At 37.9% G+C, this 18,737-nt stretch overlaps 1 protein-coding gene across 1 annotated transcript in view; it reads right to left on the bottom strand.

The window, feature by feature from the left end:
- Positions 1 to 18,737, bottom strand: part of CPNE4 (copine 4) — a 268,547-nt gene that overhangs the window by 236,859 nt on the left and 12,951 nt on the right. Inside the window, exon 2 of the mRNA XM_086849429.1 lies at positions 11,794 to 11,937. The gene's annotated coding sequence lies outside the window, so the exon portion shown is untranslated. The remainder of the gene's footprint in view (positions 1 to 11,793; positions 11,938 to 18,737) is intronic.

Here is an 18,737-nt window from a genome sequence, read left to right as displayed (position 1 = left end):
TTTTTGATCTTCTTTCCAGTCTGCTGGCCTGCTAACAGGAGCTATTTTATATCAGTGTTACACAGCACATTGTGAAAGGTGAGCCTTCCATACCTCTGCCAAAGCCACCCCTCACAGCTTTCCATCGAAGTGGGCTCTCCTCTCTGTACAGCCTGCCCATGCTTGGAGAGCACCCCATTAGGGTGGCAGCAGGTAAGTTCTTACCACCTCTGAATCAAACACATTCAGCTGTTGCTTTCAAGTTTTATTAATGTTTATTAATTCCTGTTTATATATTGACAAAAGCATTTTTTCAAGAATGGCAAAACAGTTAGAAGGTATCCACACTTTTTTTTCCCCCCCCGGATGCTGCACAAATTGATTATTAGAGAAAGAATAATTCATTATCCACAAATAGATCATAACCCAAATGCACTGACACCTGAACACATTTATTTTCAGCTGAAGTATTCTTTTCTGTTGAAGTATGCTGCTTCAGAAAGTCCTTCACTTCTAAAGCATGACAACAAGAAATTGCTGTGTAAATCTGGGGGCAGAGGATGGCTAACCCTTAACCCCTGCACTTGGAAAGGTGGCAGGTCTGTATTTATTTTATTTACCAGTTACAGCATGGCAAAGTAATTGTTTACTCCCTTCAGTCTGAGTTTTCAGCAGAAATTGGACAATTCTCTGCATTTCTAAAGAACTTTAGGCAGTACTACTTTAAGCGTCACAATTTCTCAAACGTTGTTAACAGGAAAGAAAACTACAGCAACTTGCCATTTGAGAAATCACCCAAACCACAATTATCCTTCAGGAGCTCAAAATGCACCACACTTTTCTCTTGACAGTCTGTCAGCTGCCCAGATAATGCCTTTATTGTCTTTTTCATTCTCCATATAGATAGGCACATCATCTGCAAGGAAAAAGATACATTCTAACAAGGAATCTGGATGAACACTCTCCAAGAAATAAGATGTGGCCAAGTATTACTGAAAGAAAACAAACAACTGAGTATAAAGAACAAAGTTGAGAACATATGCCATGTCAAAACTGACAGGTGTCTACCACCCTGTCATTGACATTTTAAACATGCACTCTGCAGATGGGAGCTGGAATATAAATCCCAAGGTAACTCTGAAATATCCTTACTTTTATATTTCTGTTTCACCACTAACCAAAGGTATTTACCTATTCATAAAACTCAGACCTGAGTGTACAAAGCAATTCCCGTTCTCAGTGCAACAGAAATCTAAACAGAACCCCCTCATTTTAATCCTAAAAAAGGTTGCTACACAAAGACTCAACTCACTGACAAATTTCTGGTGAAGAAGTAACAAGTCTCCCATCTCCTCGCACAGCATTAGAGAATGACCTGCTAGCTCTTCCTGGCTGGACTTAGACACTGGTATTGTCACAGCCATGGATCTGATTGCACATCAGTGTTGTCCCAGGGCATGCCAAACTGGTGAACGTGAGCAGCGGCAGCATAGCTACCCCAGGATGGTGTGCAGAGCACTTCACAGTACATACCCCTTTCTCAAAACCATTATGCCTCTCCTTCCATGGGGAAATAGATATTCTGAAATACTGCAACCTTTACTCAGAGGGTTCACACAGAGGAGCATTCCAGTATGACTATGAAGGAATAATTTATGCCAGTTTTGCTGGGGAAGTCTTAAGACTCCTGTAAATTAATCACACAGTTCTGCAAAGAGAAAGGAAATGTAAGATACCATTAGCAAGTGGAAAACCTTTCACATCAGCTCTCTGGCACAAAAGCAACACTTTTTGAGTCTGTCCAGAAAACAAAACAAAGCAGTAGTAAAGCATGACTAGGTTGTGTTGTTTTTCTATTTACTATTAAACCTTACCATGCTGACAGTAAAACTCTGCTGCGTGCTCTCCAAAAATCAACAGGACACAACAGCAAATTTTCACTTTCCAGAAACAGAGAAGAGGATGAATAAGCACAGAGAATATGTTTTCTCTCGAATTGACAATGCTTTCCTTAACTCTACAATGATGCAAAGTTTCAGTTACTTTAGAGTTTCATTTTTAAAACAGGAAGTTCCTTTTCTTAGCCATTCCCAAAGAAAAATAGGCTGTTTAATCAGTAAATTATTGAGGTTTAGTCAAGTTACTTAGAACATTAGTTTTAAATCATCTAATGTCAACCAGATCATGAAACTCTGACAATATTCACTGGCATGGCAACACCACAAATGCTTATTGTAATTCCAGGATGGATCAATGCAACTCAAAGGGCTTTCTGTAATGTATACAGGGTAAATTATATTTATTTCAGACCCACAGACTAACTAAGGAAACTAACTGAGACTGAGGAAGAAAGCAGCAACATCATGTCATTACTTGCAACGGCAAAGCCATTATGTACAAAGATTTGCTTTTTTAATCTATTTTTTCTTTTTAAAGGACAACCTGTGTTCCAGAGGTTTCGGAGACACAGACAAAAAGTTTCTGGGAAGGCAAAGTAAGGCAACATAGAGGATCTGTCTTCTATTCAAGGTCTCACATTTAGTCAAAAGTGTCACCAAAAATAGCAGAACTTCCCAATTCACAGTGAAGGACTTATCTTGGTTTTGAAGACTGTAGTGTCTACATAAAATAAATTTCTTGTTATGAGCCCTGAAAAATCTCTACCATTCCATACTATGCAGATACAAGATGACCAGGAATCACACTGCATATGTTGTGTCTTCTGGTAAAGATGGTGTCAGCAAGAGGTTTGTATTTTTTGTTAACAGAAGAAAAAGTAGGCAATATACAGATAAAATGTTAACCTTAAAGGAGAATAAAAGTTCAGAAGAATGAAATATATGAATTTCTTACTCCATGGCACATTCTAATAAAGTGTTTCAGTCTTCTGAGTAATGGAGATAAGATGGACACCCTCAGAGGATCCCTGATGTCAGATCCTCACTGAGGGGCATTTTAAGCATCCCTGGAACTGATGGCAAAATTTAATTCAGAGCCCACAGGAATATGCCCCTGTTCTGTAATGAATATCAGACTGCTGGTGACCTCATCACCACCCTATCAGAGCAAAAATTAGACAAATGACTTGCAAAGCAAAAATATGCAGAGAATGAATGCAGTAAATTTAAGATTTTTCAAAAGGAAACATTTTTACTTGCACAGAAGTGCTTAAATTTATCCCTTTTCAGGACTATAGTGCACTTTGGGTCTTCTTGTCAAGCAAAAGATAGTAATTGAGGTGTTGCCCCCAAACAGTACAGTGAGCTGCAGACAGTCCTGTACCATCAGATAATAGTTGAGATGGAAATTATATTAGTGTGGTTGATGAAAAGGTGCAGCACATTTTCATACTTTACAACTTGGTCAACTTGTCTGAAGAGTGAATAGAGGAAGGAAAAATAATATTCAGTTCCATACTACTATCCTGCCTGCTGAAATATCTGTAGATGCTGTACTTCTTTTAGCTTCATAATCCAGATAAATTTGAAGAAAGCAAAATCTGCCCTCCTGAGCTGGCACAATTTTCACAATTCATTCAGTGCAAATGCTAAATATCCTGGACTAGAGGAAAGCACTTCAGGATGATGCTGGGGTACAGAATTGCAACCCATGATTTGTATGGTTTCCCTTGAGCAATGATTTTTTGCTTACAGTCTGATCTTGAGTCATTAATGGAAGCTTTGAGTTTATATAATAACAGGGCAATATTCTCTAGGGGATGGAGTGAGTACCTAGTGTATTGATTCACATATCTCTCTGTGGGCATTTCCCAAACCTACTTCCTCAGAGTATCTAAGTAGTCTAATGTATCTTCCTATTCTATTGTTCAAAATTGCTAAAAATGCTTAGTAACTTCATTACAAGTTTCTGCTAATAATGCTGTGGTTTTTTTCATGTAAAATGATAATGTGTCAATACTTCATAACTGAGATGTGTTGGAGAGGTTTTCTTCCTTTAGCCAGATATTTAAAATAGCTAGTGATGTGTGATGTATATTTTTAGAGGCTGTCAGGCAATGCTATTTTTGATGATACAATATGTCTGTTTTCCATTACCACATAGGAAGACAGTGATGGTGGACTGAACATGTTTTTCTCCCCAAATAGCATGTCTTTGGGGAAATATCAAGAGAAGTGACAATACCTAAACAAGACAAACAGCATAATTTTTATTATGTTATTATTCTATATATTCAGTAGAAGAATTGACTGTGTTCAGTCAGATCCCAGGCAATGCACTTATTAGTGTTGCTGCTAGTGGGTTAGAGAGAAGAGTCTGCTAATAAGTCAGCATGCTAATACCACGATCAGTATCACAAAGTAGCAGAGAGAGGCTGTAATTTGTGAGCTGGTTTGTGGTGAGATAGCCGTAGGTGTATGCAGTAGGAGTATAATACAGGCACCAGGACTGTGTTGTGATTCATGTTATAGGTCTTAATATAAACTAAGAAGGAAAACACATGTGTTAAGGACTACAGTGTGCCTACCCCTTGCAGGGACCAGAGAAGTAGAGGAGGAGTGTGGTCTCTCTCTATCCAATGGTCTTGGGATTGTCAACTAATGCTGTGCCAAAGGTGTTCATGGCAGCACTGCCTTTTCTGTTTAAGACCAGACGCAATAGACAGCTAAGTTCAGCTTTGCCCTTTGCACACACAAATGTAATTATTCTCCAATTAAAAAACAGACAAACAAACAAAAACCAAAGAAACGAAACCCCAAACAAAACAAAAATCAACCCACAGAATTGGAAAGACTTCTACTAAAATGAAATAAAATCCCAGAAGGACACCACGACAAGATGAATGCTAACATCTGTGAGAACAATAGCTGTTACAGGCTGAAGATCTTTCAGTTTCTTCAGTAAAATTAAAGAACAGAATCTGTCCATGACATAAAAGCCCTTCTGGGTAACAGTGCTGGCTCAAACCCTACTTAAACTGTGATGGTCTGTAGAAAGCAAGTAGCTGCTTGTGACCTGATTGACTTCTACAGGACTGAGCATTTGCACTACAAGCCAGTCTACTGCCTTCCAATATCATCCTTTAACAAAATAACTGGCTAAAAGACTGTTCTGACAGAAAAAGAATGAGCCTTGGCAGGCACATGACACCTAGCAAAGTACTCCAATTCTGAATTCTGAAGTTAATATTGTTCCTAATTAACCCCAACCAAACCTTCACAGACACCCTGGAGCTAAAATAAAAATGAGTTTTTCCCATTGTGTGGAAAACCAATAGAACCCAGAAGTCAGATGAAAAATTGTTCCGGGTTGGTGGCAAGTAATGAATCAGGGCTCTTCCCATAAGAACCCCACATAGTTACAAACCTTCTGGGACACCAAAACTGCTGTTTCCTGGTATAGCAATCTGCTTCGGAACAGGAGGGGTGTTAAGAAAAAATAATTGCAAAATAAATCATAGGGATTATCCATAATCTGAATATGAACAGTGTCAGGAGTCAAAATATTATAAACCTATTACTCCTCCAGTGTAGTTATGAAAACATAAAAGACTGGATTTCTATAACTGATCCTTATCACACAGAATATGGTCATACTAAGCTGGACCTTGTGTGATGCCATTTTGGGTAAGAATATGTCCTACAGATGACTAGAACTGAGTATGGCCAACAGCTAAAAAAGATTCCCTCTTTTCTCTCTATTTCTTGGTACTCAGAGTTCCAGGTTCTCATCCAGTTGATGGGAGAAGAGAGACCAGAGCAGAGGATTTGCTTCAAAGGTGTGAGCAGTAGGACTGTCTTCTGGCCCAGCAAATGAACCACCCTCTGCCCTCCAAGTGTCCCTTACATGTCGTCAGGGACCTTATTGCTATGTTCAAATCCAAGTTCCTGTGTGTTGGACACTTCAAAAATAGTGAAAGACCTTGCCTAGGGCCTTGAAGCCTAAAATAAGAAACCAGCAATCATTCAGTGATGCCTTCACACTTGGTTTCCTTGTTACACATGACTGTAACTGAGACATGCTTGCCAAATTGATTTTAAGTGTGAATTAGGTGAGATGTTTTCATTCTGTCATTGCTCCTCACTAAAGATGTGGCCCAAACTGGGTTTATTAGGAGAGAAGGCTCAGATATTTTGCCTAGGTATCCTCACAATGCAGAAAAGAAAGCTACTTACTGCATGATTTTCCCCGGGAAGAGCGAGAACACTTGGTCCAAATGCACAGAGGACACAGGACCAAAGAGCTACAGGTATGGGGAAGGGACATATAAGTTTCAATGCATCCCAGAAAGGTGAAGGCAGATGCAAACTTCCTTGCAAAATTTCCAGTCTCCTCCACCAAAAGCAAATTTCAGAAGTTGAATTTGCTACTAGGAAGTTGCCAAGTTCATAATGCCTTAGGGTGGCTTGGTACAGACAGTCCTTCAACACTAGCTGAAATTCCTTCCAGGGAAATAAATTCCTAACTTTTTTAAAACAGCTGATCAGCCTTGGCCTCTGCTTTATCTTGCAGAGCTGCAGTATGGTAAACTGCCAGCTTCTGGAGAGCAGCATCAAGCTGCTGCCAAAGCAGAAGGTAAAGAAGCTGCAGTGAGGAATGACCTGCAGCTTGTATTTAACTCCTTTTTCTTTTTTTTTTTTTTTTGTTTCTGCACTGGCTTGAAACAACATTAGGGGTCTGAGATGAGTAGGAGAAAAGAGTAGGAGAGAACAGCTGGAGAAAGCATGAAGGATTAAGTTCTGGAGCAAGGAGAAAGTGCTGAAGGGGGAATGATATTTCCATGTTTCCACTTCAGACAAAGGGAAAGGGATGGTAGAAGTTCTGTGAAAAAGTGATATATGTCTGCAAAAATTTCCAGAGTGGCATAGATATATTTGGTCAGTTCCATATCTTACAAAGTATCTTCTACATGTACCTTTTCCCCACAGAAGAGTGAAAAGATTTCACTGGGCGCAAAGTTATAGAGGAACAATTTAATAACTGACCCAATAAACCAACTTCTGGAATTCTACATCTACCTTTCCTTTCCTGCTATAGAGCTTATACTTTCTGTGTATGTGGTGATAATTTCTTTTGCAAGCTTTCTTGGACAGTGAGGAAGTATCTCAGATGTATTTCCACTTATAAATGATTCTACATTCAAATGTTCTGAATGATGTGCTGCATAAAACCATCTTCCCAGGACACTTTCTGTCAGTGTGGTTACTGTCAATGTGGAGCAGACATGAGAAACTCAGCAATCACAGATGCATGCAGGCCAGTGCACATACTTTGTACTTCACACAATTGCTTATAAAGCCTGATTCTCCAATAGGCAACTTTCCACATTAGCTATTTTATTTTATTATTCCTTCCTAAATGAGTTTCTTTCTCTTTATTTCAGTGGGCTTTCATTATTAATTTTTATAGGAGAGTTAGAAGACTGCAGTTATGTTCTCTTATTAGATCATCTATTCAACCCACTGTACCTTACAGGATTAGTCAGGAAACAGGAGAGCACACACTATTGAATTTTGGGCTTTGGATCTCTCATGTGTAGCTCAGATCACTAAAAGGGCCTCTACAACTTAATTACTCACTAAAATCAAAAAGACAAGTGCTGAGCAGTGATGAGCCACATTTTTTCCCAAAGTCCCCACCAGCAGTGCTTTATTGGTTCTTTTTCTGGCAGGGAATAAGCTGCATCACATCATTTTAAGGTCCAAAGTACTTCTGCTTGACACCCCCAAGTCCCTCATCATTTTAAAGTGAGTGAAAACTTAATTTGTCTGAGTAAGCAAGCATCAAACTCCCACAGCCACCTGCGACCTTCCTTCTATATCGTTCCATAAGTACCTATACACATATAAAACATTTCTTTTTAGTTGTACTAAAGTAAAATGTGACACAAGCATTTGGTTTAGGCAATATATCTGATAGAACCATGCTTCTGGAAATTTCTAGCAGCCATTCTTAGACATCTGTACGCTCGTGTAATAAATTGTTTCCAGGACACAGAAATTACCAAATTTATACCTGATATGCCCAGTTGTCTCATTGGAACGATACAAGAGATGATGCTCACTTTTTCCCATTGGCAGTCTCATGGAACATCTTAGAAGAAAAAGGAAGCTATGAGTTCATTGCTGTATCTTAAAGCATTGGACAAACTTAGCATGATGGGTGGCATTTCCTTCCTTACCACACACAGAAGGTCCATGTAAGCTGGTTATTTTGCCAGCTCCTTCTTCACACACAGATCTTTTCCATGCACCAAACTAATTTGAGCAGTGACCAACATAATGGGGATATACCACTTTCTCCTGGAAATACCAGTCTTGCCTTAACTGCTGAATCTCATAGTCCAACAATAAATAGTCTTCATTCCTGTCTAGTGAAATTCTAATCTTTTTCTGACCACCAGCAAATTAAACATTTAGCACAGTCCCATGTAAATACTAAACCTCATTTGCTCTTCATAGCCACTGTTACAAACAAATCCTGTTACAAACACATCCTCTATTCTTCTTTTCAATAATTCTCCCTGCAACTCTACCTCTCTCTAGCAGAGGAGCGATGAAGCTGCTCAAGCTTCATATGTAACATTGACTCACGGGAATCACAGGTTTATTTCTAGGCATTTAAGAAGAAATTATTTCATTTAGCCTTCTAATACTGATTAACTGATATTAGCCCCTACCCTTTCCTTGGCAGAGTGCCCCAGTCACCTTACAAACTGCAAATTCCACATTGACTTGCAGAGGAATGAACTTTCACCCTCAGCTTGGGGGCCATTCCAGATCGAGCAACGAACCACATTAGTGTGGTCTCTACCTCCCACAACCTTATCAGAAAACTCACTTGGAGCTTTTCTTGTCAGAGTGAACTCAATATTAGAAAACTTTTGGGCTCTCAGAATAGACTGCTAGGGGAGGGCTGTTGCCTCTGACCTCATATTTTTATTTCTTCTAAACTACATTTCTATTTCCACATGTTTGTTTTAAAAATTAAGTTTGTGCTCTTCAAAATGTGACAGCCTGATTGTAGAGAAGTGAAATTGTTCTGTCCACAGAAGGTTTACCTGTCGAGGCTCATCACCTCAAAAGCAGAGAAGATATACCCATGCTGTTGATTAATTTCAGTGCAAAATCTCAAGGGTAAAACATTTCAGCCTGCATAATTCCTTCAGACAGAAGTGTTTACTTTTTTTCAGGAAATCTTCAAAGTGTTTAAGTTGATATTCTCATATCAGGATCTAGACTTTCACTCCTATCTTAAAACTGCTCAAATAGTTCAGCCATCTGAGAGCTTATGAAAGGGGTTTATCACCACCTGAATGCAATGCATAGCTTTTGTTAAAAATTACGTGTCAGAACCATCCTTTTGCTGTTTTGAGTCAAGAGGATCCATTTGAATGACATGACCACATTCCAGGCTTTGGGTGAACATGTTTCAGGATCTTGTTTAGAAGTAAATACTTGCATAAGAGTCATCAACTTACAAATTAAAGTTTGAGTAGGATTTTTCTCTCATATAATTATAGCAGGCAAACTCCTTCTCTTTTTTTTTTTTTTTTTTTTTTAATTATTCATCAGTCAGTCAAGTCCAGACATGGAGTAGTATTTCAGAAAGAACAACTGTTCTTGGGCACAAAATCTTTTGTGACCTTTACAAACTCTTGCATGGAATATCCTGTGGATACAGATGTAGCTGCCAGAGTTTTTGTACCTTTGTTTACTTAAGACTGGCACAGATTATCTGCAAAATCAAAACCTGCTAACCATACAAATGTATTTATTTGCTTCCTTCTCCAAGGATGCAGTATTTCAGTGAACAACCTCATAAACTTTTAAAGAAAGCTGAATGCAGATGGAGCTTCCACTGCATCACTATGCGTTGTAATGCAGATTCTCAGATGGATGTTGCTGCTGTAAGCAGAATTTTCTGGTCCTCATTATTTCACTCAATCATATACCAGGAACATGAAGTTGTTCATAAATAACAAAACAGAACAACAAAAAACCTCATAAACTCCCAGCCCCCAAAACAAAAACACCACCACAAAAATACCAAACAAAACACAAAATCCGAAGAAATAAAACAGTGCCACAAAAATCCCAGATGAATCTCAGCGAAAAACCTTTATGCTCACCTGTGCCAAATAAGAGTAAAAAAAATTATTAAAGTAAAAGTACATCTTATATCATCCCTTCTCTTCCTACAGATTTTTTCATAAATACACAGTGCAGCTCAGGACCAATCTAATACAAAGTCTTAATGTTAGAAGGAGATCTGCAGATTTTGAGAATACCTGTTCCTAACTTATCTTGCTGAAACTTGTGCCCATATTTCAAATTCCCTATGCTGGAGCAAATATTTGCAACCCCCCCTTGATTTATTAGTGAAAGAAGATGTAGGATTAATTTGTCTATACACTAGACACATCAAACTTCAAAATAAAACTCACATTTTGTGTCATCCAGTGCCAAAGGAAATTCAGATTTCATTAAACATAATTGATTTTTTTAGAGAAAACCAAATTAATGAAGATTTTTTATGTAAAATGTGGGACAATTAAACAATGTTCATTTTAACAAATACACTCAATCAATTTAAACCAAAGCTATGTATTAGTTTTCAGCAGTATCTCATAGGAATAAGATTGAACATATAAAGATAAAACAGGTAATTTTGATTTCTGCTTACCTTGGGGAGAAGGACAATCATTCATTGACTTCAGTTTACAGTTATTCACTCTTATACACCAAAGGAATACATTCTTCCAGAAAGGACAGACACAAAGCAGTCGAGAAAAAGCAAAACTACTGGCAGTCCATATAGGCAGAAAACAAACTTAGCCCTGAGACAAGGGCTAAAGAGTGCACATCCTTACAGTTGATAAAGACAGTTTCTCTGCAAGGGCCTTGCAAGAAGAGGTGGAGGAAAACAGATAAGATGCATGATATTAGCCAGCCTTGCAAAATTTCATCACACCAGACTGAAGAAACATAGAAAGCTGAAGAGATTGCAGCCTTAGTTATAGTCTTTGGACTTTGAGGCCAAATTTAACATAAGCATTCAATTCAGAGATCATCTCAGTCCATCTTTCAGAAGTGCTTTCCTCTAAAGGCAAGATCAACTTCTTATGCAAGTATGGTCATGCCAAATTGAAGCAGGTGAAATTTTTTAAACAGTGTTACTCATGGGACCTAGAAGGTACACTTACACTTGTATGTATGTGTGTGTATATATATATATATATATGTGTGTGTGTGTATGTGTGTGTGTGTGTATGTATGTATATATGTATATATATATGTATGCATATATGTATATGTGTGTGTGCGTATATATACATAAATACAACATATATATATTTTTTATTTTTTTTTTAACTCTACATTAACATCTACATTTTTTTTAATCTACATTAACTCCAGCCCTTGTCCTTTAATACAGGAGAGAAAGCTCCAGTAACCAACAACTAGCAAAGGGTCATATGAAAAAGCATATGAAATAACTATTTGAAATTACTCTTTGTCAGTCAAATAGCAATCATTTCATAAGTATGGAGTCAGCTGGACAACTTAGAGGAAGAACTCTCATGAATCTTTCATCTTCATTCAATTTTCAACACTGGGTTCAATAGTGTCTTAAAATTATATGAAAAATTATTCATCTTCCCTTCACCTACCAGGTCAGCAACCCAGATCCTGCCTGATGATACTGACAAGGGGATGAGAAGTTACAAGATGATCTATAAGGTTATATTTCAGCTCTAAAAAGAATGAAAGGCATTTCTACACATAACAAAATATAGTGATATAAATGTCTTCAGGTAGTGGTGAGAAACAGCTGTTCTGTACTGCTAAGTACCTTCATTTGGAGTTTGGATTTCCACCTTCAAAGCTGATTTGGGAAGGAGCCGAACAATGATTTGAGGAGCCAGCACAGATGTCCATATCCAGGTCTTTTCTATTTCTTCCAGTGAGTCAGTGATCATGGGAAGCTACTTTGGATCTGAAAATTAGAAGAGATTTGTGGAGGGTGCCTGAGAAAGGATACTGTAGTCAGAAGACCTGCAACAGTTAATAGCAGTTGAGACACTGAGATTTTTCTCCCAGTTTTCAGAGTCCACCCTTCTTCTGCTTCTTAAGCACGGAATTTCTCACAGGACAGCAGAGAGAATTAACATCTCTAATAAAGACAAATGAATTACCTGACTAAACAGCCCATGGAAGCAGAGAAAGGAATATTTCACAAGGCAAAAGGAAAGAACAGTTCCCCTTCCTGTCACATTGCCCACATGACGTTTTCCTTTAACTGTGGTGAGAAGCCAGCTCTATAATTCTAATTGTGCTGTAATTTTCTGCTGTGTACGTTTAACATCTGCCTGTGCCATAGTGATCAATACCAGTTAACTTTGTTTTCCTTTTCCCCCTTTGTGTGATAAGTACTGTTTCTTTCCAGCTCGTGTCACAGTTTGTATTATCTTTGTTGACAACCCAGCTTGTGAGGGAGTCCGTTCTTAGTGTTATGTTAATACTTTTAGAAGGGAAATACACAGTGCTAATTCCTAAAAACAGGGAAATGAAACCCAACTGTGTACCTGGCTACAGCCCTAAAACTGTAACGAGAGGTATTTTGTCTGAGTGCAAAGGCACTGATCTCTCTCTTTCCATAAAATTATGCAAGCATACATCAAGACAGTGGTTCCATTCTTGGAATATCTATTAAACAAAACTGGACATTATATCCTGAAATCTGAATGCCTGCTGTATGGACAGCTACACTAAACGTTTGGCTGCTGACAGACCATCTGCAAGACATGTCTGTATAAATTGATTTATGGGGGACAGAAGGTAAAATTCTCTGGAGACAGAGAGTAAGTTACACTTGCAGTTTCAGATTTTCCTCCTTAACTACTGCAGTAATACTGAAGATTGGCAAGAAAATGCAAACACAGATGTTCCCTAGTTTTGGCTACTGCTTGGTGATTGGCAGAATACAAAAGTCCCAAATCTGCCTTTGGTAAAAAGCCATGAGAACTCTGGGTCCTTGTCTAAGTTGTAAAGGTGATTCCAATAAAACTTCCACTCTAACCAAGTATTTTTCCAGGTTGTTCTTACATAGAGAAATAAGCTAAAACTTTGAAAGAACAGACACAAAGTGGTCTGTATAATTTATTTTTTTTTTAATGTTTGAATGAAGCAGTGACAATCTCAAAAATTTTATCTATAAAACATAGCATTTAAAATGTCTTTTAAAATCTCCCGTAAAGAATATAGATCACATGAATTATTATTTACCTGTGAAATCAAAAATTTTTCTCCAAAATTAAGAGTGAACTAATACTATATTACATACTTTCATATGCCTGTTTTATACAGGATAAAAGTATTGAAATATTAAAAGGCTCTACTCAAGATAGTCCTTGTTGAACAAAAAAAGTTATAAAGATCTATTTCTAGTTAATGGAGTTTGAAAAAGTTTAAGACAAGGCATCTAGCCTCCTAAATATTTTTTTAAATCCAAGCTCTGAACCATGACAGGTAAAAGCATTCAAGAGTATAAAATATATTAAAAAAACCAAAACAGCCAAAGCCAGTGGGTAAAATATAAAGGCTATGTAAGATCCAATAGTTATCTATGACAGCTTAATGGCATTTCAGGGATATAACAAATATTGTAAAGATTTCTCCAGAACATTAATTCTTGGCCATACTAGCTCAAAAATGAAATGAATTATTTGATATTGATACCTACAGAAAAAAACTTACAGCCTTTTCCTCCTGTCATAAACATTACACATCTTCCTTACAGGAATATCCTTAACAGCCTCATCCTCTCAAGTACCACTTTAGAAAAAAAAAAATGGCCATAGGGTTGGAATATAGCCTGTGTTATCCATCCATGCAACTCCTACTTCTGACATTAATGTTCATGGGAACTAGCAGAAAAGAACAGTAATAGAAGCCCATGAATGTGAGAACATATAACACAATTTTTTTTGTTCTTTTTGATCCCTTTGCTGTTTGAATTTTGTGGTTATATATTGTTTTCCTATGTTAGGAGAATGACATGACAATCCTTTTAGTGTATTTCTTCATTCTCACACAAAACTAGCTTCACAAGTTAGCTAACTAAATAAAACCTAACTCAGAGATAAAAATGGAGAAGGTGAGGTGGAATACTTTTCCCTAAATAGTTGAGCTCAAAGTAAAGTCTTCAACAGCTCTTCTCTACAGTGAAATATGCACCTTCATAGCTTTGTGTATCTCTTTGTTCAACACTAAGCTAGAAAGACACACTGACAAAACCATAGAGGTTTTGCCACACTTACAGCATCTATCTGCTCCAACTAAAACAAAGAATTCTGAAGAGAAAGTATCAAAAGTATTTGCATTAATTACATACACTGATGCCAGAAACTGTAACTTCAAAATTGTTAAATAGAATTTAGTAAGAGAAACAAAAGCAGGTACAACCAATTCAGAAATGAGCAAGCACTCCAACTGACTCTTCAAAATACTAAGTCATAAACCCCCAGAAATAAAAGATAATTGAACAGATACCACAAAAGAATGGTTGAAGACTATGAATGCTTGCAGGAAGCAGAACAAAATCTTTGTGAAAAACACTGCACAGGTAAGGGCAGTACTGCAGATACAGCCAGGTTTAATTAAAGGGTAAACACATCAAAGGGTAAAACATTTTGAGGATAAGCTTAGTGTTAAATGCATGATTCTTGTGAGAAGCTGCATTTTGCGGGTGGCAAAATCCAGATGGCAGCAAATCATGACTGTAAGAGAAAAGTGACTTTATACATTTGATCATTTTGATCATTATCACCGTTACTGTTTTCGGTAATAAGCAGCATCTTTAAAAGTGAGCAACTTTAGGCTGAGATACATGCACAATAGACTACTATCCCTACATCTCTAAGAGCACATCACTTTCCAGCCTTCAAGATGGACATGGTGCAAAACAGGTGGCCTCTTGTGCAATCTGCTATCAGCAGTACTGACTTCCATTTAGGTCAGGCTTTTGGAGATGGTCAAAACTCTTAAGAAGGTTAAAGGTTTATTTCAAGCTGCTTATATAGATAGGCTTCCTTAAGAAGAAGCTAGAGGGTTTCTCCTAAGGTGCTTCCCTCAGAACCAGTCTCTCTGGAGGCTCTTGCCCAGATTCAGAGTTCCCACAGAAAAGTCCCATGGATCACTGATAAAGAGCTTTTTTGTTTCCACTTTGTGCCAGGCCTGCCGTTGTAACGACCACCTCACACTATTCCTGACTCTATTCCTGACCAACCAAAATTGCCAGTTTCAGTTATTAAACCTAAAATCTCAGTGTTACAAAATTGCTTCAGAGAGAGTTGTCATCAAATCAAAGGGAGCTAAGTGAGGGCATAGAGTCATCCTAGTCACCACACAGACTTCTCCTGGAGGATGTGGGCTGTATAATTAATTCCTCACGCAGAGAGCAAGGAGGTAATTAGGATGTCTTGCATAAAGAGCAGTTGAGAACATTAGTCCTGGCTATGATTCCCTGTCTCTGTCCTGACACACAAATGCTGTTTTCTATCCTCTCATCATTTACCAAAGGCTAAAGCCTCCCAGCCTTTTCTTTGCCTATAACTAATCATTACTGGCAACTGGCCACAAATTTAAAAACATCCAGTGGTAGTGCTCCATGTAGTTTCAGGAAAAAACAAAAACCAAAAAACTTCTTAAAAAATTATTTGGTGAAACACCAGGATACAGAGAATAAGAATCATATTTTTGGCTCTGGGATCCATACTATCATTTCACAATACCACATTACTCCATTGTATGTATTACTGTATATACCTGCACATGTACTTACAATTGGTAGGTGCATATCTGGACACAGAAGCTACAACTCTTCAAAGAAAGACAACAAGAAGAAAAGCTTTCTTCCAAACACTCAGTCATTTACTTGAATCTTTCATTTCTTTTTCCTGCATTAGCATTTTGAGAGTAGGACACAAAATGTGTCTTGATTTTGAAGGGCTTACTTATCTCTGATGTGTGTGGTCTTTCATATGGAAATCTGACAGTATTTATTCCCTTGAACAAAACCCAAGTTCAGTTTATACAAAATCTAGATTTACATGCCTAGAAGAAATATTACCCCCCATTTATTTCCAAGCCCATTTTGAAGTACAATCCAAATTCTGGTGATACAGAGACTGACCCACAACCACTTAAAATTTGTCCAAATTTACCCAGCTTTGGCAAAACTGCTTTGCCTACTCTTCCGGGATTTATGTATGTTGTTTGGACTGAAGTTCACTCAAAAGGTTTGCTACAAATCAGCAGTGCACAGCTGGTGTTTTTTTGTGGGTTTTCTATACAAAACCTTGAATTCCTAAAGTTTTTGGCTTTCCACACATTGTGAAGATACAATGCTGATTTAACAGCACAGAATTGCCCAAACCATTCACTTCTGTGAGAAGAATGAATAAGCTGTAACACATCAGGACAAACTAGCATCATCTGTGCCAAAATTCACACTATTTACATTTGCTTAGCACCTAAACTTTGACCCTAATATCTTGATCCAAATGAGAATTGGATCTGAGAATGTTCTAGTTCAAGCCACCCACTGGTAGCCTTTCAGAAACACATAAAACACATTCAGATCAGCTTTCTGTAATATGAATGTTTAATCCTAGACCCATTAAATTCAGCAGCAAAATTTTAGCTGCTTTCTGTGGTATTGAATAGTCTGAAGTAAATGGAAATTTTCTGCTTACTCCAAGGTGGCATTCTAATACAATCGCCGACAGAGACTATTAATATAATATTAAGTTTCTCACCTTCAGGCTCACTCTTTGAAACAAACAAAGACTATTGGTCTTACACAGCATTTTTAGCATCAGTAAAATATAATCTAGAACAGGGAGAATCCTGGACTGGACTGGACAAAGTGGGATGGATATCTGTCAGGAGCCTGTTTTGTCCAGACTTAAAAAGAGAAGACTTGAGGAATCCTTGTCTACAGCTGTCAGATGGGAGGGAGTAGAGAAATGGTCAGACTCCACAGAGGGTAGAGGAGAAGCAATAGACCCAAACTACAACTTAGGAAACTTCCATTCAAAAAAACCCCACACTGTCAGAGTGGTCAAACACTTCGCAGTATTCAGAACTTCAGGTCTCACTGTAAAAGTTTATGCATGCTATAATTTTGATGTTCGTATTTGTAATTCTTGCTCTGGGTAAAACTTAGAAGGCAGTGTTACACGCAGAAAATATTTTTTTTAAGATGCTATATATGCGTTTTTGCCAAGGACACCTGAAATTTTACAAGCTATTTATTTTTTCAGAAGTGTCTGATCCTTTCATTTGTTCGACACCCGAAATCATGCTGAGGTGCATAATCATTCCTGCAGAAAACAATTGATTTCACAGATAATTCTTTCAGTTGAGAAATAAGCTGGAGATGATGAAACCTGCAGTGAAAAAATGCATTCTTGAAAACTTTCCCCTCTCCCAATCTAAAAAAACAGAACAGCAGGTGAACTATATATGTAAAAAACTTCCAAACTTTTTTTCCTGAGAAACAAGTAGACAAATGAAAGTCCTAATTCAGCAAGTAATGAGGTATCTGGACAATCTATGAGTTGTGAGTGTTAGCCAAGAAGATGCCTCTCTTGAACTTAAACCAGTGTTGAGTTACATTGTGCCCTCTCCTTTTGTCATTTTCCTTGACCAAAGGACTCCTTCCTATGTGGCAGATACAGCAGAAGAGCTAAGGAGGCTTCACAGGTACCAGCAACTGGTGAGTGCCACTCACAAGTGGAGTGTTTGTATAACACCATGTAGTTCTGCTCTCCCCACAGCAGCTGAGTTAGGCCAGTTCTAACATCTCTAGAAGGCTATTTAACCCAACAGTCCATGGGAATAAAGTTGGATTATAGCCCTCTGTACACATCTGCACTAAGTAATGGAGGCACCTGCAGTAGAGTCTCTTCCAGCATTACATCCCTTCTCCAGCTCTTCTGCTTCCTAGAGTAAGATATCACTCTCTTATTAGATAAAATCCTGTTCATTACACTGACTGAATCAGAAATACAAAGAGCAGGTGCTTTGTAGCAACAGCCAAATGCAATGGCTCTAAATCTTCTACGTGCCACTTTCATACATGGTCAATTGCACCTATAATTAATTTATACAAGCTGAACCCTCAGCTGCTACCTTACACAGCCTTGCAAATGCACAAGCTGCACAAAACTGTATTGGCAATTAATTTGTCAGGCAAATGCTAGGGAAGAACAACACTGGCAATTTATACCATAGATATTCAAATGAAACATCTCGCCTGAGTAATTTAATGTCAGAAAGGAGGAGAGTTGCAAAGCAGAACAAAGAATTGCAGTCTTCCACCAGCAATTTCTTGAAGGGGCATTACTGTGATGTGTTATGAGCCAATTCCAGACACAGTAGAAACACATGCTTCTTCACTGAACTATTCTGGACAGGTTTTGGTATTAAAAATGGTCGTGAAATTATAGATGCACATCCTACAGACAGCGATTAGGATGACAGAGGATGATAGAACTCAACCAGAAAAGACCTGTAAGGAAGGCACTCCTTACAGGAGTTATCCTGAGAAAGTATGGGCTAGCTATTGAAAATGTATGTTACATTTTAGTTCTTAGGAAAAAAAAAAAAGTGCAAGGCTGACCCCACACCCTTCTTATTCTGCCACTCTTAGTATATTGTTGTAGGTATTGGGACCCTCATCATTTTTTATCAACACTCCTCTCCAATGATAACACTAGTGATCATAGTTGT

Source organism: Cyanistes caeruleus, chromosome 1 (genome assembly GCF_971803275.1).
Source record: "Cyanistes caeruleus chromosome 1, bCyaCae1.hap1.1, whole genome shotgun sequence".
NCBI classification, from domain to species: Eukaryota; Metazoa; Chordata; class Aves; order Passeriformes; family Paridae; genus Cyanistes; species Cyanistes caeruleus.
Note: the sequence above shows the minus strand (reverse complement) of the source record. Positions and strands in the feature narration are given on the sequence as shown.